The 19,174-nt window shown below is 53.1% G+C and overlaps 22 non-coding genes across 22 annotated transcripts; all 22 read left to right on the forward strand.

Annotated features, from left to right (window-relative positions):
• The first annotated feature begins 887 nt into the window (after window positions 1–887).
• trnai-aau (transfer RNA isoleucine (anticodon AAU)) lies at window positions 888–961 on the forward strand. The gene has a single exon. It is a non-coding gene; the product is annotated as a tRNA-Ile (tRNA).
• Window positions 962–1,365: 404 nt separating this feature from the next.
• On the forward strand, window positions 1,366–1,438 carry trnaf-gaa (transfer RNA phenylalanine (anticodon GAA)). Its single transcript has one exon. It is a non-coding gene; the product is annotated as a tRNA-Phe (tRNA).
• A 1,434-nt stretch (window positions 1,439–2,872) lies between these two features.
• Window positions 2,873–2,946, forward strand: trnai-aau (transfer RNA isoleucine (anticodon AAU)). Its single transcript has one exon. It is a non-coding gene; the product is annotated as a tRNA-Ile (tRNA).
• Window positions 2,947–3,350: 404 nt separating this feature from the next.
• trnaf-gaa (transfer RNA phenylalanine (anticodon GAA)) lies at window positions 3,351–3,423 on the forward strand. The gene has a single exon. It is a non-coding gene; the product is annotated as a tRNA-Phe (tRNA).
• A 643-nt stretch (window positions 3,424–4,066) lies between these two features.
• Window positions 4,067–4,138, forward strand: trnad-guc (transfer RNA aspartic acid (anticodon GUC)). Its single transcript has one exon. It is a non-coding gene; the product is annotated as a tRNA-Asp (tRNA).
• Window positions 4,139–4,857: 719 nt separating this feature from the next.
• On the forward strand, window positions 4,858–4,931 carry trnai-aau (transfer RNA isoleucine (anticodon AAU)). Its single transcript has one exon. It is a non-coding gene; the product is annotated as a tRNA-Ile (tRNA).
• Window positions 4,932–5,335: 404 nt separating this feature from the next.
• On the forward strand, window positions 5,336–5,408 carry trnaf-gaa (transfer RNA phenylalanine (anticodon GAA)). Its single transcript has one exon. It is a non-coding gene; the product is annotated as a tRNA-Phe (tRNA).
• A 1,434-nt stretch (window positions 5,409–6,842) lies between these two features.
• On the forward strand, window positions 6,843–6,916 carry trnai-aau (transfer RNA isoleucine (anticodon AAU)). Its single transcript has one exon. It is a non-coding gene; the product is annotated as a tRNA-Ile (tRNA).
• A 404-nt stretch (window positions 6,917–7,320) lies between these two features.
• trnaf-gaa (transfer RNA phenylalanine (anticodon GAA)) lies at window positions 7,321–7,393 on the forward strand. The gene has a single exon. It is a non-coding gene; the product is annotated as a tRNA-Phe (tRNA).
• Window positions 7,394–8,827: 1,434 nt separating this feature from the next.
• On the forward strand, window positions 8,828–8,901 carry trnai-aau (transfer RNA isoleucine (anticodon AAU)). Its single transcript has one exon. It is a non-coding gene; the product is annotated as a tRNA-Ile (tRNA).
• A 404-nt stretch (window positions 8,902–9,305) lies between these two features.
• trnaf-gaa (transfer RNA phenylalanine (anticodon GAA)) lies at window positions 9,306–9,378 on the forward strand. The gene has a single exon. It is a non-coding gene; the product is annotated as a tRNA-Phe (tRNA).
• Window positions 9,379–10,812: 1,434 nt separating this feature from the next.
• trnai-aau (transfer RNA isoleucine (anticodon AAU)) lies at window positions 10,813–10,886 on the forward strand. The gene has a single exon. It is a non-coding gene; the product is annotated as a tRNA-Ile (tRNA).
• Window positions 10,887–11,290: 404 nt separating this feature from the next.
• trnaf-gaa (transfer RNA phenylalanine (anticodon GAA)) lies at window positions 11,291–11,363 on the forward strand. The gene has a single exon. It is a non-coding gene; the product is annotated as a tRNA-Phe (tRNA).
• Window positions 11,364–12,006: 643 nt separating this feature from the next.
• Window positions 12,007–12,078, forward strand: trnad-guc (transfer RNA aspartic acid (anticodon GUC)). Its single transcript has one exon. It is a non-coding gene; the product is annotated as a tRNA-Asp (tRNA).
• Window positions 12,079–12,797: 719 nt separating this feature from the next.
• Window positions 12,798–12,871, forward strand: trnai-aau (transfer RNA isoleucine (anticodon AAU)). The gene has a single exon. It is a non-coding gene; the product is annotated as a tRNA-Ile (tRNA).
• Window positions 12,872–13,275: 404 nt separating this feature from the next.
• trnaf-gaa (transfer RNA phenylalanine (anticodon GAA)) lies at window positions 13,276–13,348 on the forward strand. The gene has a single exon. It is a non-coding gene; the product is annotated as a tRNA-Phe (tRNA).
• A 643-nt stretch (window positions 13,349–13,991) lies between these two features.
• On the forward strand, window positions 13,992–14,063 carry trnad-guc (transfer RNA aspartic acid (anticodon GUC)). The gene has a single exon. It is a non-coding gene; the product is annotated as a tRNA-Asp (tRNA).
• Window positions 14,064–14,782: 719 nt separating this feature from the next.
• trnai-aau (transfer RNA isoleucine (anticodon AAU)) lies at window positions 14,783–14,856 on the forward strand. Its single transcript has one exon. It is a non-coding gene; the product is annotated as a tRNA-Ile (tRNA).
• A 991-nt stretch (window positions 14,857–15,847) lies between these two features.
• trnad-guc (transfer RNA aspartic acid (anticodon GUC)) lies at window positions 15,848–15,919 on the forward strand. The gene has a single exon. It is a non-coding gene; the product is annotated as a tRNA-Asp (tRNA).
• A 716-nt stretch (window positions 15,920–16,635) lies between these two features.
• trnai-aau (transfer RNA isoleucine (anticodon AAU)) lies at window positions 16,636–16,709 on the forward strand. Its single transcript has one exon. It is a non-coding gene; the product is annotated as a tRNA-Ile (tRNA).
• Window positions 16,710–18,620: 1,911 nt separating this feature from the next.
• trnai-aau (transfer RNA isoleucine (anticodon AAU)) lies at window positions 18,621–18,694 on the forward strand. The gene has a single exon. It is a non-coding gene; the product is annotated as a tRNA-Ile (tRNA).
• Window positions 18,695–19,098: 404 nt separating this feature from the next.
• On the forward strand, window positions 19,099–19,171 carry trnaf-gaa (transfer RNA phenylalanine (anticodon GAA)). The gene has a single exon. It is a non-coding gene; the product is annotated as a tRNA-Phe (tRNA).
• The last annotated feature ends 3 nt before the right edge of the window (window positions 19,172–19,174 follow it).

A 19,174-nucleotide genomic window follows, 5' to 3' on the forward strand; every position in this document is an offset into this window, starting at 1 on the left:
TCACCTTGGCGGAATTCCAACGTTCCGACAAAACTGCTACCTCAGCTGTACTCAGACATGTAAAGGTTTGCAGTATTCCCCCACCGCCTCATGCGTTCCTTGTTAGTATAGTGGACAGTATCTCCGCCTGTCACGCGGAAGACCGGGGTTCGATTCCCCGACGGGGAGGGCCTGTTGCTTTTGCTGCCCATGCAACCTCTGCTTTCTGAAAGGAGGACGATGCACCGCTGGCTTCTGGCAAGCGTGACTGCTTGCATGAGCCGGGTGCGCGAAAGCTCACATACTGGCTGGGAATGAAATGTGGGTCGGCTGCTTGGACGGCAGCTTCGCTCAGCTCTATTCCACCAAGGCTGCGAAAGCACCAGCTGACAAATGTATCTGCAGGTACGCTGGCTGAATTTGAAAGGAAACTCTCCGCAAAATCTTGTCGTTGAGAATGCAGAACACAGACTCTTTCCAGCACTGCTTGTGGTCTATGCATGGTAGTGTTCATCATCTTTGCCTTACTCCAAAGAGGTCCATGGTTCAAAGCCGGACGACAACATGCCACAGGGGTGTTTCTGCTGCCTTTAGGAAACGCTCCTAACCAAAAGGGATGGGATCAATCTGTCCTTTGTCTATGGTGGTTTCTCGATTAGTGCATTGGAAGTTTACACCAACAGCTGTGGCCAATGTGAGCTTTGTCAGGAATGTGGCAATTAAATGACAGATCTCAATCCATTTGAGAAATTCAAAGTATCGTCCTCACTGGCAGGAGTGTTGAAGCTCAGGGGCATGCTCCAGTGCCCCTGCAGACATCCCCACACAGGCACTTTCTGGGTAAGGCCTAAGGCAGTGCCGGACGTGACCTTCGTCATCCACGGCCGGAGGGGCCAGAGCACCGGCCGGGCCGGTTAGCTCAGTTGGTTAGAGCGTGGTGCTAATAACGCCAAGGTCGCGGGTTCGATCCCCGTACTGGCCACATCTGCTTTTGCACCGCACTGTTTACCAGCAATGGGCTTGGTCTACCAAGTGCAGGCCATTGGGATTGCTGGACATGAAGTCCAAGCTAGGAGGAGAGTAACTTTGCTCCCGATCTGCACTGTGAAGGACGCTACAAGAGCGCACGTTTCTGACTGAGGCCATCGATGGCCGCTCAATCGTGCCTGATGGAAAGTGCTCTCGTCCTATGGGGACAAACTCCCCTTTGCGGATACCTCTGACGGTCGTGTCCCCATGCCAAGGCAACACCAGCCTAGGAAAAGATCCCCATGCACCTTATCTCCGTAGAAACTAGCATTCATTTGTCGCCGCATACTGGCTGTTAGCACGATAACTTGACTGAGGTTGCACAGCACAGGCAGGACTGGGCTCGCTGCCCACTGTGCCGAAATAGCTCAGTTGGGAGAGCGTTAGACTGAAGATCTAAAGGTCCCTGGTTCGATCCCGGGTTTCGGCAGAACGCCTGCGACATGCTTTTTCTGGCCGCCGCTGTCAAGTTGCTGGGCGGCATCAGATGTCCTTATTTCAGGGGAACTCTTGAGAACAACGCAGGCGAGAAGGTTCTGTAGTGTCATAGTTAGGACCGTGCCGTTTGAATCCAGCGATCAGGGGTCACATCTCAGTGAAACCTGCCTTTCCTTCCAACAAGCATCTTGAAGTAAGAAGGTGAAGTAACGCATCTACTTGCTAAGGAGCCTGTAGAAGATTGACATGCATGCACCTTCTCCAAAAACTCTGCTCCTACAGAAGCATGGTGGAGGGCATCCTGATCTGTTGCGTCTCCGTGTGATGTGGAAACCGCTCCATGGTACAGGGGAATACCCTTCAGTGACTGGTGAGTCCTGCCGAGTGGGTCAGCGGGACAAGTTGTCCTCCCGTCAAGGATCTCTATGCCGAAGGGGCCGCATCCCCTTCGCTCCTCTCAGCTGGAAATAGGCAACGGCGCATGCTGGACAAGTTTTAGAGACCAATACACGGTATCTTTTCCCAGACGGCTGAACTGATCACCTTGACGGAATTCCAACGTTCCGACAAAACTGCTACCTCAGCTGTACTCAGACATGTAAAGGTTTGCAGTATTCCCCCACCGCCCCATGCGTTCCTCGTTAGTATAGTGGACAGTATCTCCGCCTGTCACGCGGAAGACCGGGGTTCGATTCCCTGACGGGGAGGGCCTGTTGCTTTTGCTGCCCATGCAACCTCTGCTTTCTGAAAGGAGGACGATGCACCGCTGGCTTCTGGCAAGCGTGACTGCTTGCATGAGCCGGGTGCGCGAAAGCTCACATACTGGCTGGGAATGAAATGTGGGTCGGCTGCTTGGACGGCAGCTTCGCTCAGCTCTATTCCACCAAGGCTGCGAAAGCACCAGCTGACAAATGTATCTGCAGGTACGCTGGCTGAATTTGAAAGGAAACTCTCCGCAAAATCTTGTCGTTGAGAATGCAGAACACAGACTCTTTCCAGCACTGCTTGTGGTCTATGCATGGTAGTGTTCATCATCTTTGCCTTACTCCAAAGAGGTCCATGGTTCAAAGCCGGACGACAACATGCCACAGGGGTGTTTCTGCTGCCTTTAGGAAACGCTCCTAACCAACAGGGATGGGATCAATCTGTCCTTTGTCTATGGTGGTTTCTCGAATAGTGCATTGGAAGTTTACCCCAACAGCTGTGGCCAATGTGAGCTTTGTCAGGAATGTGGCAATTAAATGACAGATCTCAATCCATTTGAGAAATTCAAAGTATCGTCCTCACTGGAAGGAGTGTTGAAGCTCAGGGGCATGCTCCAGTGCCCCTGCAGACATCCCCACACAGGCACTTTCTGGGTAAGGCCTAAGGCAGTGCCGGACGTGACCTTCGTCATCCACGGCCGGAGGGGCGAGGGCACCGGCCGGGCCGGTTAGCTCAGTTGGTTAGAGCGTGGTGCTAATAACGCCAAGGTCGCGGGTTCGATCCCCGTACTGGCCACATCTGCTTTTGCACCGCACTGTTTACCAGCAATGGGCTTGGTCTACCAAGTGCAGGCCATTGGGATTGCTGGACATGAAGTCCAAGCTAGGAGGAGAGTAACTTTGCTCCCGATCGGCACTGTGAAGGACGCTACAAGAGCGCACGTTTCTGACTGAGGCCATCGATGGCCGCTAACTCGTGCCTGATGGAAAGTGCTCTCGTCCTATGGGGACAAACTCCCCTTTGCGGATACCTCTGACGGTCGTGTCTCCATGCCAAGGCAACACCAGCCTAGGAAAAGATCCCCATGCACCTTATCTCCGTAGAAACTAGCATTCATTTGTTGCCGCATACTGGCTGTTAGCACGATAACTTGACTGAGGTTGCACAGCACAGGCAGGACTGGGCTCGCTGCCCGCTGTGCCGAAATAGCTCAGTTGGGAGAGCGTTAGACTGAAGATCTAAAGGTCCCTGGTTCGATCCCGGGTTTCGGCAGAACGCCTGCGACATGCCTTTTCTGGCCGCCGCTGTCAAGTTGCTGGGCGGCATCAGATGTCCTTATTTCAGGGGAACTCTTGAGAACAATGCAGGCGAGAAGGTTCCGTAGTGTCATAGTTAGGACCGTGCCGTTTGAATCCAGCGATCAGGGGTCACATCTCTGTGAAACCTGCCTTTCCTTCCAACAAGCATCTTGAAGTAAGAAGGTGAAGTAACGCATCTACTTGCTAAGGAGCCTGTAGAAGATTGACATGCATGCACCTTCTCCAAAAACTCTGCTCCTACAGAAGCATGGTGGAGGGCATCCTGATCTGTTGCGTCTCCGTGTGATGTGGAAACCGCTCCATGGTACAGGGGAATACCCTTCAGTGACTGGTGAGTCCTGCCGAGTGGGTCAGCGGGACAAGTTGTCCTCCCGTCAAGGATCTCTATGCCGAAGGGGCCGCATCCCCTTCGCTCCTCTCAGCTGGAAATAGGCAACGGCGCATGCTGGACAAGTTTTAGAGACCAATACACGGTATCTTTTCCCAGACGGCTGAACTGATCACCTTGACGGAATTCCAACGTTCCGACAAAACTGCTACCTCAGCTGTACTCAGACATGTAAAGGTTTGCAGTATTCCCCCACCGCCTCATGCGTTCCTCGTTAGTATAGTGGACAGTATCTCCGCCTGTCACGCGGAAGACCGGGGTTCGATTCCCCGACGGGGAGGGCCTGTTGCTTTTGCTGCCCATGCAACCTCTGCTTTCTGAAAGGAGGACGATGCACCGCTGGCTTCTGGCAAGCGTGACTGCTTGCATGAGCCGGGTGCGCGAAAGCTCACATACTGGCTGGGAATGAAATGTGGGTCGGCTGCTTGGACGGTAGCTTCGCTCAGCTCTATTCCACCAAGGCTGCGAAAGCACCAGCTGACAAATGTATCTGCAGGTACGCTGGCTGAATTTGAAAGGAAACTCTCCGCAAAATCTTGTCGTTGAGAATGCAGAACACAGACTCTTTCCAGCACTGCTTGTGGTCTATGCATGGTAGTGTTCATCATCTTTGCCTTACTCCAAAGAGGTCCATGGTTCAAAGCCGGACGACAACATGCCACAGGGGTGTTTCTGCTGCCTTTAGGAAACGCTCCTAACCAACAGGGATGGGATCAATCTGTCCTTTGTCTATGGTGGTTTCTCGAATAGTGCATTGGAAGTTTACCCCAACAGCTGTGGCCAATGTGAGCTTTGTCAGGAATGTGGCAATTAAATGACAGATCTCAATCCATTTGAGAAATTCAAAGTATCGTCCTCACTGGAAGGAGTGTTGAAGCTCAGGGGCATGCTCCAGTGCCCCTGCAGACATCCCCACACAGGCACTTTCTGGGTAAGGCCTAAGGCAGTGCCGGACGTGACCTTCGTCATCCACGGCCGGAGGGGCGAGGGCACCGGCCGGGCCGGTTAGCTCAGTTGGTTAGAGCGTGGTGCTAATAACGCCAAGGTCGCGGGTTCGATCCCCGTACTGGCCACATCTGCTTTTGCACCGCACTGTTTACCAGCAATGGGCTTGGTCTACCAAGTGCAGGCCATTGGGATTGCTGGACATGAAGTCCAAGCTAGGAGGAGAGTAACTTTGCTCCCGATCGGCACTGTGAAGGACGCTACAAGAGCGCACGTTTCTGACTGAGGCCATCGATGGCCGCTAACTCGTGCCTGATGGAAAGTGCTCTCGTCCTATGGGGACAAACTCCCCTTTGCGGATACCTCTGACGGTCGTGTCTCCATGCCAAGGCAACACCAGCCTAGGAAAAGATCCCCATGCACCTTATCTCCGTAGAAACTAGCATTCATTTGTTGCCGCATACTGGCTGTTAGCACGATAACTTGACTGAGGTTGCACAGCACAGGCAGGACTGGGCTCGCTGCCCGCTGTGCCGAAATAGCTCAGTTGGGAGAGCGTTAGACTGAAGATCTAAAGGTCCCTGGTTCGATCCCGGGTTTCGGCAGAACGCCTGCGACATGCCTTTTCTGGCCGCCGCTGTCAAGTTGCTGGGCGGCATCAGATGTCCTTATTTCAGGGGAACTCTTGAGAACAATGCAGGCGAGAAGGTTCCGTAGTGTCATAGTTAGGACCGTGCCGTTTGAATCCAGCGATCAGGGGTCACATCTCTGTGAAACCTGCCTTTCCTTCCAACAAGCATCTTGAAGTAAGAAGGTGAAGTAACGCATCTACTTGCTAAGGAGCCTGTAGAAGATTGACATGCATGCACCTTCTCCAAAAACTCTGCTCCTACAGAAGCATGGTGGAGGGCATCCTGATCTGTTGCGTCTCCGTGTGATGTGGAAACCGCTCCATGGTACAGGGGAATACCCTTCAGTGACTGGTGAGTCCTGCCGAGTGGGTCAGTGGGACAAGTTGTCCTCCCGTCAAGGATCTCTATGCCGAAGGGGTCGCATCTCCTTCGCTCCTCTCAGCTGGAAATAGGCAACGGCGCATGCTGGACAAGTTTTAGAGACCAATACACGGTATCTTTTCCCAGACGGCTGAACTGATCACCTTGGCGGAATTCCAACGTTCCGACAAAACTGCTACCTCAGCTGTACTCAGACATGTAAAGGTTTGCAGTATTCCCCCACCGCCTCATGCGTTCCTTGTTAGTATAGTGGACAGTATCTCCGCCTGTCACGCGGAAGACCGGGGTTCGATTCCCCGACGGGGAGGGCCTGTTGCTTTTGCTGCCCATGCAACCTCTGCTTTCTGAAAGGAGGACGATGCACCGCTGGCTTCTGGCAAGCGTGACTGCTTGCATGAGCCGGGTGCGCGAAAGCTCACATACTGGCTGGGAATGAAATGTGGGTCGGCTGCTTGGACGGCAGCTTCGCTCAGCTCTATTCCACCAAGGCTGCGAAAGCACCAGCTGACAAATGTATCTGCAGGTACGCTGGCTGAATTTGAAAGGAAACTCTCCGCAAAATCTTGTCGTTGAGAATGCAGAACACAGACTCTTTCCAGCACTGCTTGTGGTCTATGCATGGTAGTGTTCATCATCTTTGCCTTACTCCAAAGAGGTCCATGGTTCAAAGCCGGACGACAACATGCCACAGGGGTGTTTCTGCTGCCTTTAGGAAACGCTCCTAACCAAAAGGGATGGGATCAATCTGTCCTTTGTCTATGGTGGTTTCTCGATTAGTGCATTGGAAGTTTACACCAACAGCTGTGGCCAATGTGAGCTTTGTCAGGAATGTGCCAATTAAATGACAGATCTCAATCCATTTGAGAAATTCAAAGTATCGTCCTCACTGGCAGGAGTGTTGAAGCTCAGGGGCATGCTCCAGTGCCCCTGCAGACATCCCCACACAGGCACTTTCTGGGTAAGGCCTAAGGCAGTGCCGGACGTGACCTTCGTCATCCACGGCCGGAGGGGCCAGAGCACCGGCCGGGCCGGTTAGCTCAGTTGGTTAGAGCGTGGTGCTAATAACGCCAAGGTCGCGGGTTCGATCCCCGTACTGGCCACATCTGCTTTTGCACCGCACTGTTTACCAGCAATGGGCTTGGTCTACCAAGTGCAGGCCATTGGGATTGCTGGACATGAAGTCCAAGCTAGGAGGAGAGTAACTTTGCTCCCGATCGGCACTGTGAAGGACGCTACAAGAGCGCACGTTTCTGACTGAGGCCATCGATGGCCGCTAACTCGTGCCTGATGGAAAGTGCTCTCGTCCTATGGGGACAAACTCCCCTTTGCGGATACCTCTGACGGTCGTGTCTCCATGCCAAGGCAACACCAGCCTAGGAAAAGATCCCCATGCACCTTATCTCCGTAGAAACTAGCATTCATTTGTTGCCGCATACTGGCTGTTAGCACGATAACTTGACTGAGGTTGCACAGCACAGGCAGGACTGGGCTCGCTGCCCGCTGTGCCGAAATAGCTCAGTTGGGAGAGCGTTAGACTGAAGATCTAAAGGTCCCTGGTTCGATCCCGGGTTTCGGCAGAACGCCTGCGACATGCCTTTTCTGGCCGCCGCTGTCAAGTTGCTGGGCGGCATCAGATGTCCTTATTTCAGGGGAACTCTTGAGAACAATGCAGGCGAGAAGGTTCCGTAGTGTCATAGTTAGGACCGTGCCGTTTGAATCCAGCGATCAGGGGTCACATCTCTGTGAAACCTGCCTTTCCTTCCAACAAGCATCTTGAAGTAAGAAGGTGAAGTAACGCATCTACTTGCTAAGGAGCCTGTAGAAGATTGACATGCATGCACCTTCTCCAAAAACTCTGCTCCTACAGAAGCATGGTGGAGGGCATCCTGATCTGTTGCGTCTCCGTGTGATGTGGAAACCGCTCCATGGTACAGGGGAATACCCTTCAGTGACTGGTGAGTCCTGCCGAGTGGGTCAGTGGGACAAGTTGTCCTCCCGTCAAGGATCTCTATGCCGAAGGGGTCGCATCTCCTTCGCTCCTCTCAGCTGGAAATAGGCAACGGCGCATGCTGGACAAGTTTTAGAGACCAATACACGGTATCTTTTCCCAGACGGCTGAACTGATCACCTTGGCGGAATTCCAACGTTCCGACAAAACTGCTACCTCAGCTGTACTCAGACATGTAAAGGTTTGCAGTATTCCCCCACCGCCTCATGCGTTCCTTGTTAGTATAGTGGACAGTATCTCCGCCTGTCACGCGGAAGACCGGGGTTCGATTCCCCGACGGGGAGGGCCTGTTGCTTTTGCTGCCCATGCAACCTCTGCTTTCTGAAAGGAGGACGATGCACCGCTGGCTTCTGGCAAGCGTGACTGCTTGCATGAGCCGGGTGCGCGAAAGCTCACATACTGGCTGGGAATGAAATGTGGGTCGGCTGCTTGGACGGCAGCTTCGCTCAGCTCTATTCCACCAAGGCTGCGAAAGCACCAGCTGACAAATGTATCTGCAGGTACGCTGGCTGAATTTGAAAGGAAACTCTCCGCAAAATCTTGTCGTTGAGAATGCAGAACACAGACTCTTTCCAGCACTGCTTGTGGTCTATGCATGGTAGTGTTCATCATCTTTGCCTTACTCCAAAGAGGTCCATGGTTCAAAGCCGGACGACAACATGCCACAGGGGTGTTTCTGCTGCCTTTAGGAAACGCTCCTAACCAAAAGGGATGGGATCAATCTGTCCTTTGTCTATGGTGGTTTCTCGATTAGTGCATTGGAAGTTTACACCAACAGCTGTGGCCAATGTGAGCTTTGTCAGGAATGTGCCAATTAAATGACAGATCTCAATCCATTTGAGAAATTCAAAGTATCGTCCTCACTGGCAGGAGTGTTGAAGCTCAGGGGCATGCTCCAGTGCCCCTGCAGACATCCCCACACAGGCACTTTCTGGGTAAGGCCTAAGGCAGTGCCGGACGTGACCTTCGTCATCCACGGCCGGAGGGGCCAGAGCACCGGCCGGGCCGGTTAGCTCAGTTGGTTAGAGCGTGGTGCTAATAACGCCAAGGTCGCGGGTTCGATCCCCGTACTGGCCACATCTGCTTTTGCACCGCACTGTTTACCAGCAATGGGCTTGGTCTACCAAGTGCAGGCCATTGGGATTGCTGGACATGAAGTCCAAGCTAGGAGGAGAGTAACTTTGCTCCCGATCTGCACTGTGAAGGACGCTACAAGAGCGCACGTTTCTGACTGAGGCCATCGATGGCCGCTCAATCGTGCCTGATGGAAAGTGCTCTCGTCCTATGGGGACAAACTCCCCTTTGCGGATACCTCTGACGGTCGTGTCCCCATGCCAAGGCAACACCAGCCTAGGAAAAGATCCCCATGCACCTTATCTCCGTAGAAACTAGCATTCATTTGTCGCCGCATACTGGCTGTTAGCACGATAACTTGACTGAGGTTGCACAGCACAGGCAGGACTGGGCTCGCTGCCCACTGTGCCGAAATAGCTCAGTTGGGAGAGCGTTAGACTGAAGATCTAAAGGTCCCTGGTTCGATCCCGGGTTTCGGCAGAACGCCTGCGACATGCTTTTTCTGGCCGCCGCTGTCAAGTTGCTGGGCGGCATCAGATGTCCTTATTTCAGGGGAACTCTTGAGAACAACGCAGGCGAGAAGGTTCTGTAGTGTCATAGTTAGGACCGTGCCGTTTGAATCCAGCGATCAGGGGTCACATCTCAGTGAAACCTGCCTTTCCTTCCAACAAGCATCTTGAAGTAAGAAGGTGAAGTAACGCATCTACTTGCTAAGGAGCCTGTAGAAGATTGACATGCATGCACCTTCTCCAAAAACTCTGCTCCTACAGAAGCATGGTGGAGGGCATCCTGATCTGTTGCGTCTCCGTGTGATGTGGAAACCGCTCCATGGTACAGGGGAATACCCTTCAGTGACTGGTGAGTCCTGCCGAGTGGGTCAGCGGGACAAGTTGTCCTCCCGTCAAGGATCTCTATGCCGAAGGGGCCGCATCCCCTTCGCTCCTCTCAGCTGGAAATAGGCAACGGCGCATGCTGGACAAGTTTTAGAGACCAATACACGGTATCTTTTCCCAGACGGCTGAACTGATCACCTTGACGGAATTCCAACGTTCCGACAAAACTGCTACCTCAGCTGTACTCAGACATGTAAAGGTTTGCAGTATTCCCCCACCGCCCCATGCGTTCCTCGTTAGTATAGTGGACAGTATCTCCGCCTGTCACGCGGAAGACCGGGGTTCGATTCCCTGACGGGGAGGGCCTGTTGCTTTTGCTGCCCATGCAACCTCTGCTTTCTGAAAGGAGGACGATGCACCGCTGGCTTCTGGCAAGCGTGACTGCTTGCATGAGCCGGGTGCGCGAAAGCTCACATACTGGCTGGGAATGAAATGTGGGTCGGCTGCTTGGACGGCAGCTTCGCTCAGCTCTATTCCACCAAGGCTGCGAAAGCACCAGCTGACAAATGTATCTGCAGGTACGCTGGCTGAATTTGAAAGGAAACTCTCCGCAAAATCTTGTCGTTGAGAATGCAGAACACAGACTCTTTCCAGCACTGCTTGTGGTCTATGCATGGTAGTGTTCATCATCTTTGCCTTACTCCAAAGAGGTCCATGGTTCAAAGCCGGACGACAACATGCCACAGGGGTGTTTCTGCTGCCTTTAGGAAACGCTCCTAACCAACAGGGATGGGATCAATCTGTCCTTTGTCTATGGTGGTTTCTCGAATAGTGCATTGGAAGTTTACCCCAACAGCTGTGGCCAATGTGAGCTTTGTCAGGAATGTGGCAATTAAATGACAGATCTCAATCCATTTGAGAAATTCAAAGTATCGTCCTCACTGGAAGGAGTGTTGAAGCTCAGGGGCATGCTCCAGTGCCCCTGCAGACATCCCCACACAGGCACTTTCTGGGTAAGGCCTAAGGCAGTGCCGGACGTGACCTTCGTCATCCACGGCCGGAGGGGCGAGGGCACCGGCCGGGCCGGTTAGCTCAGTTGGTTAGAGCGTGGTGCTAATAACGCCAAGGTCGCGGGTTCGATCCCCGTACTGGGCACATCTGCTTTTGCACCGCACTGTTTACCAGCAATGGGCTTGGTCTACCAAGTGCAGGCCATTGGGATTGCTGGACATGAAGTCCAAGCTAGGAGGAGAGTAACTTTGCTCCCGATCGGCACTGTGAAGGACGCTACAAGAGCGCACGTTTCTGACTGAGGCCATCGATGGCCGCTAACTCGTGCCTGATGGAAAGTGCTCTCGTCCTATGGGGACAAACTCCCCTTTGCGGATACCTCTGACGGTCGTGTCTCCATGCCAAGGCAACACCAGCCTAGGAAAAGATCCCCATGCACCTTATCTCCGTAGAAACTAGCATTCATTTGTTGCCGCATACTGGCTGTTAGCACGATAACTTGACTGAGGTTGCACAGCACAGGCAGGACTGGGCTCGCTGCCCGCTGTGCCGAAATAGCTCAGTTGGGAGAGCGTTAGACTGAAGATCTAAAGGTCCCTGGTTCGATCCCGGGTTTCGGCAGAACGCCTGCGACATGCCTTTTCTGGCCGCCGCTGTCAAGTTGCTGGGCGGCATCAGATGTCCTTATTTCAGGGGAACTCTTGAGAACAATGCAGGCGAGAAGGTTCCGTAGTGTCATAGTTAGGACCGTGCCGTTTGAATCCAGCGATCAGGGGTCACATCTCTGTGAAACCTGCCTTTCCTTCCAACAAGCATCTTGAAGTAAGAAGGTGAAGTAACGCATCTACTTGCTAAGGAGCCTGTAGAAGATTGACATGCATGCACCTTCTCCAAAAACTCTGCTCCTACAGAAGCATGGTGGAGGGCATCCTGATCTGTTGCGTCTCCGTGTGATGTGGAAACCGCTCCATGGTACAGGGGAATACCCTTCAGTGACTGGTGAGTCCTGCCGAGTGGGTCAGCGGGACAAGTTGTCCTCCCGTCAAGGATCTCTATGCCGAAGGGGCCGCATCCCCTTCGCTCCTCTCAGCTGGAAATAGGCAACGGCGCATGCTGGACAAGTTTTAGAGACCAATACACGGTATCTTTTCCCAGACGGCTGAACTGATCACCTTGACGGAATTCCAACGTTCCGACAAAACTGCTACCTCAGCTGTACTCAGACATGTAAAGGTTTGCAGTATTCCCCCACCGCCTCATGCGTTCCTCGTTAGTATAGTGGACAGTATCTCCGCCTGTCACGCGGAAGACCGGGGTTCGATTCCCCGACGGGGAGGGCCTGTTGCTTTTGCTGCCCATGCAACCTCTGCTTTCTGAAAGGAGGACGATGCACCGCTGGCTTCTGGCAAGCGTGACTGCTTGCATGAGCCGGGTGCGCGAAAGCTCACATACTGGCTGGGAATGAAATGTGGGTCGGCTGCTTGGACGGCAGCTTCGCTCAGCTCTATTCCACCAAGGCTGCGAAAGCACCAGCTGACAAATGTATCTGCAGGTACGCTGGCTGAATTTGAAAGGAAACTCTCCGCAAAATCTTGTCGTTGAGAATGCAGAACACAGACTCTTTCCAGCACTGCTTGTGGTCTATGCATGGTAGTGTTCATCATCTTTGCCTTACTCCAAAGAGGTCCATGGTTCAAAGCCGGACGACAACATGCCACAGGGGTGTTTCTGCTGCCTTTAGGAAACGCTCCTAACCAAAAGGGATGGGATCAATCTGTCCTTTGTCTATGGTGGTTTCTCGAATAGTGCATTGGAAGTTTACCCCAACAGCTGTGGCCAATGTGAGCTTTGTCAGGAATGTGGCAATTAAATGACAGATCTCAATCCATTTGAGAAATTCAAAGTATCGTCCTCACTGGAAGGAGTGTTGAAGCTCAGGGGCATGCTCCAGTGCCCCTGCAGACATCCCCACACAGGCACTTTCTGGGTAAGGCCTAAGGCAGTGCCGGACGTGACCTTCGTCATCCACGGCCGGAGGGGCGAGGGCTCCGGCCGGGCCGGTTAGCTCAGTTGGTTAGAGCGTGGTGCTAATAACGCCAAGGTCGCGGGTTCGATCCCCTTACTGGCCACATCTGCTTTTGCACCGCACTGTTTACCAGCAATGGGCTTGGTCTACCAAGTGCAGGCCATTGGGATTGCTGGACATGAAGTCCAAGCTAGGAGGAGAGTAACTTTGCTCCCGATCGGCACTGTGAAGGACGCTACAAGAGCGCACGTTTCTGACTGAGGCCATCGATGGCCGCTAACTCGTGCCTGATGGAAAGTGCTCTCGTCCTATGGGGACAAACTCCCCTTTGCGGATACCTCTGACGGTCGTGTCTCCATGCCAAGGCAACACCAGCCTAGGAAAAGATCCCCATGCACCTTATCTCCGTAGAAACTAGCATTCATTTGTTGCCGCATACTGGCTGTTAGCACGATAACTTGACTGAGGTTGCACAGCACAGGCAGGACTGGGCTCGCTGCCCGCTGTGCAGAAATAGCTCAGTTGGGAGAGCGTTAGACTGAAGATCTAAAGGTCCCTGGTTCGATCCCGGGTTTCGGCAGAACGCCTGCGACATGCCTTTTCTGGCCGCCGCTGTCAAGTTGCTGGGCGGCATCAGATGTCCTTATTTCAGGGGAACTCTTGAGAACAATGCAGGCGAGAAGGTTCCGTAGTGTCATAGTTAGGACCGTGCCGTTTGAATCCAGCGATCAGGGGTCACATCTCTGTGAAACCTGCCTTTCCTTCCAACAAGCATCTTGAAGTAAGAAGGTGAAGTAACGCATCTACTTGCTAAGGAGCCTGTAGAAGATTGACATGCATGCACCTTCTCCAAAAACTCTGCTCCTACAGAAGCATGGTGGAGGGCATCCTGATCTGTTGCGTCTCCGTGTGATGTGGAAACCGCTCCATGGTACAGGGGAATACCCTTCAGTGACTGGTGAGTCCTGCCGAGTGGGTCAGCGGGACAAGTTGTCCTCCCGTCAAGGATCTCTATGCCGAAGGGGCCGCATCCCCTTCGCTCCTCTCAGCTGGAAATAGGCAACGGCGCATGCTGGACAAGTTTTAGAGACCAATACACGGTATCTTTTCCCAGACGGCTGAACTGATCACCTTGACGGAATTCCAACGTTCCGACAAAACTGCTACCTCAGCTGTACTCAGACATGTAAAGGTTTGCAGTATTCCCCCTCCGCCTCATGCGTTCCTCGTTAGTATAGTGGACAGTATCTCCGCCTGTCACGCGGAAGACCGGGGTTCGATTCCCCGACGGGGAGGGCCTGTTGCTTTTGCTGCCCATGCAACCTCTGCTTTCTGAAAGGAGGACGATGCACCGCTGGCTTCTGGCAAGCGTGACTGCTTGCATGAGCCGGGTGCGCGAAAGCTCACATACTGGCTGGGAATGAAATGTGGGTCGGCTGCTTGGACGGCAGCTTCGCTCAGCTCTATTCCACCAAGGCTGCGAAAGCACCAGCTGACAAATGTATCTGCAGGTACGCTGGCTGAATTTGAAAGGAAACTCTCCGCAAAATCTTGTCGTTGAGAATGCAGAACACAGACTCTTTCCAGCACTGCTTGTGGTCTATGCATGGTAGTGTTCATCATCTTTGCCTTACTCCAAAGAGGTCCATGGTTCAAAGCCGGACGACAACATGCCACAGGGGTGTTTCTGCTGCCTTTAGGAAACGCTCCTAACCAAAAGGGATGGGATCAATCTGTCCTTTGTCTATGGTGGTTTCTCGATTAGTGCATTGGAAGTTTACCCCAACAGCTGTGGCCAATGTGAGCTTTGTCAGGAATGTGGCAATTAAATGACAGATCTCAATCCATTTGAGAAATTCAAAGTATCGTCCTCACTGGAAGGAGTGTTGAAGCTCAGGGGCATGCTCCAGTGCCCCTGCAGACATCCCCACACAGGCACTTTCTGGGTAAGGCCTAAGGCAGTGCCGGACGTGACCTTCGTCATCCACGGCCGGAGGGGCGAGGGCACCGGCCGGGCCGGTTAGCTCAGTTGGTTAGAGCGTGGTGCTAATAACGCCAAGGTCGCGGGTTCGATCCCCGTACTGGCCACCTCTGCTTTTGCACCGCACTGTTTACCAGCAATGGGCTTGGTCTACCAAGTGCAGGCCATTGGGATTGCTGGACATGAAGTCCAAGCTAGGAGGAGAGTAACTTTGCTCCCGATCGGCACTGTGAAGGACGCTACAAGAGCGCACGTTTCTGACTGAGGCCATCGATGGCCGCTAACTCGTGCCTGATGGAAAGTGCTCTCGTCCTATGGGGACAAACTCCCCTTTGCGGATACCTCTGACGGTCGTGTCTCCATGCCAAGGCAACACCAGCCTAGGAAAAGATCCCCATGCACCTTATCTCCGTAGAAACTAGCATTCATTTGTCGCCGCATACTGGCTGTTAGCACGATAACTTGACTGAGGTTGCACAGCACAGGCAGGACAAGTTGCTGGGCGGCATCAGATGTCCTTATTTCAGGGGAACTCTCGAGAACAACGCAGGCGAGAAGGTTCCGTAGTGTCATAGTTAGGACCGTGCCCTTTGAATCCAGCGATCAGGGGTCACATCTCAGTGAAACCTGCCTTTCCTTCCAACAAGCATCTTGAAGTAAGAAGGTGAAGTAACGCATCTACTTGCTAAGGAGCCTGTAGAAGATTGACATGCATGCACCTTCTCCAAAAACTCTGCTCCTACAGAAGCATAGTGGAGGGCATCCTGATCTGTTGCGTCTCCGTGTGATGTGGAAACCGCTCCATGGTACAGGGGAATACCCTTCAGTGACTGGTGAGTCCTGCCGAGTGGGTCAGCGGGACAAGTTGTCCTCCCGTCAAGGATCTCTATGCCGAAGGGGCCGCATCCCCTTCGCTCCTCTCAGCTGGAAATAGGCAACGGCGCATGCTGGACAAGTTTTAGAGACCAATACACGGTATCTTTTCCCAGACGGCTGAACTGATCACCTTGACGGAATTCCAACGTTCCGACAAAACTGCTACCTCAGCTGTACTCAGACATGTAAAGGTTTGCAGTATTCCCCCACCGCCTCATGCGTTCCTCGTTAGTATAGTGGACAGTATCTCCGCCTGTCACGCGGAAGACCGGGGTTCGATTCCCCGACGGGGAGGGCCTGTTGCTTTTGCTGCCCATGCAACCTCTGCTTTCTGAAAGGAGGACGATGCACCGCTGGCTTCTGGCAAGCGTGACTGCTTGCATGAGCCGGGTGCGCGAAAGCTCACATACTGGCTGGGAATGAAATGTGGGTCGGCTGCTTGGACGGCAGCTTCGCTCAGCTCTATTCCACCAAGGCTGCGAAAGCACCAGCTGACAAATGTATCTGCAGGTACGCTGGCTGAATTTGAAAGGAAACTCTCCGCAAAATCTTGTTGAGAATGCAGAACACAGACTCTTTCCAGCACTGCTTGTGGTCTATGCATGGTAGTGTTCATCATCTTTGCCTTACTCCAAAGAGGTCCATGGTTCAAAGCCGGACGACAACATGCCACAGGGGTGTTTCTGCTGCCTTTAGGAAACGCTCCTAACCAAAAGGGATGGGATCAATCTGTCCTTTGTCTATGGTGGTTTCTCGATTAGTGCATTGGAAGTTTACCCCAACAGCTGTGGCCAATGTGAGCTTTGTCAGGAATGTGGCAATTAAATGACAGATCTCAATCCATTTGAGAAATTCAAAGTATCGTCCTCACTGGAAGATGTGTTGAAGCTCAGGGGCATGCTCCAGTGCCCCTGCAGACATCCCCACACAGGCACTTTCTGGGTAAGGCCTAAGGCAGTGCCGGACGTGACCTTCGTCATCCACGGCCGGAGGGGCCAGAGCACCGGCCGGGCCGGTTAGCTCAGTTGGTTAGAGCGTGGTGCTAATAACGCCAAGGTCGCGGGTTCGATCCCCGTACTGGCCACATCTGCTTTTGCACCGCACTGTTTACCAGCAATGGGCTTGGTCTACCAAGTGCAGGCCATTGGGATTGCTGGACATGAAGTCCAAGCTAGGAGGAGAGTAACTTTGCTCCCGATCTGCACTGTGAAGGATGCTACAAGAGCGCACGTTTCTGACTGAGGCCATCGATGGCCGCTAAATCGTGCCTGATGGAAAGTGCTCTCGTCCTATGGGGACAAACTCCCCTTTGCGGATACCTCTGACGGTCGTGTCCCCATGCCAAGGCAACACCAGCCTAGGAAAAGATCCCCATGCACCTTATCTCCGTAGAAACTAGCATTCATTTGTCGCCGCATACTGGCTGTTAGCACGATAACTTGACTGAGGTTGCACAGCACAGGCAGGACTGGGCTCACTGCCCACTGTGCCGAAATAGCTCAGTTGGGAGAGCGTTAGACTGAAGATCTAAAGGTCCCTGGTTCGATCCAGGTTTTTGGCAGAACGCCTGCGACATGCTTTTTCTGGCCGCCGCTGTCAAGTTGCTGGGCGGCATCAGATGTCCTTATTTCAGGGGAACTCTTGAGAACAACGCAGGCGAGAAGGTTCCGTAGTGTCATAGTTAGGACCGTGCCGTTTGAATCCAGCGATCAGGGGTCACATCTCAGTGAAACCTGCCTTTCCTTCCAACAAGCATCTTGAAGTAAGAAGGTGAAGTAACGCATCTACTTGCTAAGGAGCCTGTAGAAGATTGACATGCATGCACCTTCTCCAAAAACTCTGCTCCTACAGAAGCATGGTGGAGGGCATCCTGATCTGTTGCGTCTCCGTGTGATGTGGAAACCGCTCCATGGTACAGGGGAATACCCTTCAGTGACTGGTGAGTCCTGCCGAGTGGGTCAGCGGGACAAGTTGTCCTCCCGTCAAGGATCTCTATGCCGAAGGGGCCGCATCCCCTTCGCTCCTCTCAGCTGGAAATAGGCAACGGCGCATGCTGGACAAGTTTTAGAGACCAATACACGGTATCTTTTCCCAGACGGCTGAACTGATCACCTTGACGGAATTCCAACGTTCCGACAAAACTGCTACCTCAGCTGTACTCAGACATGTAAAGGTTTGCAGTATTCCCCCACCGCCCCATGCGTTCCTCGTTAGTATAGTGGACAGTATCTCCGCCTGTCACGCGGAAGACCGGGGTTCGATTCCCTGACGGGGAGGGCCTGTTGCTTTTGCTGCCCATGCAACCTCTGCTTTCTGAAAGGAGGACGATGCACCGCTGGCTTCTGGCAAGCGTGACTGCTTGCATGAGCCGGGTGCGCGAAAGCTCACATACTGGCTGGGAATGAAATGTGGGTCGGCTGCTTGGACGGCAGCTTCGCTCGGCTCTATTCCACCAAGGCTGCGAAAGCACCAGCTGACAAATGTATCTGCAGGTACGCTGGCTGAATTTGAAAGGAAACTCTCCGCAAAATCTTGTCGTTGAGAATGCAGAACACAGACTCTTTCCAGCACTGCTTGTGGTCTATGCATGGTAGTGTTCATCATCTTTGCCTTACTCCAAAGAGGTCCATGGTTCAAAGCCGGACGACAACATGCCACAGGGGTGTTTCTGCTGCCTTTAGGAAACGCTCCTAACCAAAAGGGATGGGATCAATCTGTCCTTTGTCTATGGTGGTTTCTCGATTAGTGCATTGGAAGTTTACACCAACAGCTGTGGCCAATGTGAGCTTTGTCAGGAATGTGGCAATTAAATGACAGATCTCAATCCATTTGAGAAATTCAAAGTATCGTCCTCACTGGAAGGAGTGTTGAAGCTCAGGGGCATGCTCCAGTGCCCCTGCAGACATCCCCACACAGGCACTTTCTGGGTAAGGCCTAAGGCAGTGCCGGACGTGACCTTCGTCATCCACGGCCGGAGGGGCGAGGGCACCGGCCGGGCCGGTTAGCTCAGTTGGTTAGAGCGTGGTGCTAATAACGCCAAGGTCGCGGGTTCGATCCCCGTACTGGCCACCTCTGCTTTTGCACCGCACTGTTTACCAGCAATGGGCTTGGTCTACCAAGTGCAGGCCATTGGGATTGCTGGACATGAAGTCCAAGCTAGGAGGAGAGTAACTTTGCTCCCGATCGGCACTGTGAAGGACGCTACAAGAGCGCACGTTTCTGACTGAGGCCATCGATGGCCGCTAACTCGTGCCTGATGGAAAGTGCTCTCGTCCTATGGGGACAAACTCCCCTTTGCGGATACCTCTGACGGTCGTGTCTCCATGCCAAGGCAACACCAGCCTAGGAAAAGATCCCCATGCACCTTATCTCCGTAGAAACTAGCATTCATTTGTTGCCGCATACTGGCTGTTAGCTCGATAACTTGACTGAGGTTGCACAGCACAGGCAGGACTGGGCTAGCTGCCCACCGTGCCGAAATAGCTCAGTTGGGAGAGCGTTAGACTGAAGATCTAAAGGTCCCTGGTTCGATCCCGGGTTTCGGCAGAA

Source organism: Salminus brasiliensis, chromosome 22 (genome assembly GCF_030463535.1).
Source record: "Salminus brasiliensis chromosome 22, fSalBra1.hap2, whole genome shotgun sequence".
NCBI classification, from domain to species: Eukaryota; Metazoa; Chordata; class Actinopteri; order Characiformes; family Bryconidae; genus Salminus; species Salminus brasiliensis.